Consider the following 1,719-nt stretch of genomic DNA (forward strand, 5'->3'; position numbering starts at 1 on the left):
CTTCCTTGGTCTGCTACATTGGGGGTCGACGTTGTATAAACCTGATAAGCGTCTCGTACACCTGCAGCGTCTCTTACACCTGCAGAGTCTCTTACAGCTGCAGCGTCTTACAGCTGCAGCGTCTTACAGCGTCACAGTTACTGCTAAGCTAAGATGCTACAGATGTAGCGCTCCTCAAGCATCCTCCTAACATGAATATATGTTTATGAGCAGCACCCCTGGTCAACAACTGCCTGCACAAAGCTCGATAAACTGGCAAGCGAGCAACACAGAGGTGTCGCCATTTCCTCCACCTGTGTGCGTTTTCTGCAGAAGCAGGAGGCTCAGCAGCTGCTGCATGCACAATTTCTGCTCTGTGTGTAGAGTTGGAGGTAACCAGGAAAACCTGGAGTGGCGTTTTAGTGGCTTGAGTATTCTCCTATTGATCAAGTGGAATGGATTTGTTCACGAAGAAAGAGAAACTGCGCCGCCTGAACTAATGTTTCATAGTAAAAGTGGGGGGGTCCAAATGAATGTTTTTTTAATGTGGGGGGGATTTGTCCCATTCACATATAATGGTTGCAACGCCTATGGGTGGAGCGGTGTGCATATCCTGACTGGGCCTTCCTGAAAGCAGATAAGAAACCCAAACACGACCATCAGTTGAAAAGGCCGACCAGTGAAACAATAAAAATATTTAAATAAAATACAAAATATTAACATAACAAAATATACAGTGCCTTGCGAAAGTATTCGGCCCCCTTGAACTTTTCAACCTTTTGCCACATTTCAGGCTTCAAACATAAAGATATAACATTTTAATTTTTTGTGAAGAATTAACAACAAGTAGGACACAATCATGAAGTGGAATGAAATTTATTGGACGTGTCAAACTTTTTTAACAAATAAAAAAACTGAAAAGTGGGGCTGCAATATTATTCAGCCCCTTTACTTTCAGTGCAGCAAACTCACTCCAGAAGTTCAGTGAGGATCTATGAATGATCCAGTGTTGTCCCAAATGACTGATGATGATAAATAGAATCCACCTGTGTGTAATCAAGTCTCCATATAAACGCACCTGCTCTGTGATAGTCTCAGGGTTCTGTTCAAAGCGCAGAGAGCATCATGAAGACCAAGGAACACACCAGGCAGGTCCAAGATACTGTTGTGGAGAAGTTTAAAGCCAGATTTGGATAGAAACAATTTTCCCAAGCTTTAAACATCCCAAGGAGCACTGTGCAAGCAATCATATTGAAATGGATGGAGTATCAGACCACTGCAAATCTACCAAGACCCGGCCGTCCCTCTAAACTGTCATCTCGAACAAGGAGAAGACTGATCAGAGATGCAGCCAAGAGGCCCATGATCACTCTGGATGAACCGCAGAGATCTACAGCTGAGGTGGGAGAGTCTGTCCATAGGGCAACAATCAGTCATACACTGCACAAATCTGGCCTTTATGGAAGAGTGGCAAGAAGAAAGCCATTTCTCAAAGATATCTATAAAAAGTGTTGTTTAAAGTTTGCCACAAGCACCTGGGAGACACACCAAACATGTGGAAGAAGGTGCTCTGGTCAGATGAAACCAAAATCAAACTGTTTGGCCACAATGCAAAACGATATGTTTGGCGTAAAAGCAACACAGCTCATCACCCTGAACACACCATCCCCACTGTCAAACATGGTGGTGGCAGTGTAGTGAACCTGATCTGACCCTGATCTGACCCTGATGACCTCAAAT

Source organism: Nematolebias whitei, chromosome 13 (genome assembly GCF_014905685.2).
Source record: "Nematolebias whitei isolate Nwh7 chromosome 13, NemWhi1, whole genome shotgun sequence".
Taxonomy (NCBI): Eukaryota; Metazoa; Chordata; class Actinopteri; order Cyprinodontiformes; family Rivulidae; genus Nematolebias; species Nematolebias whitei.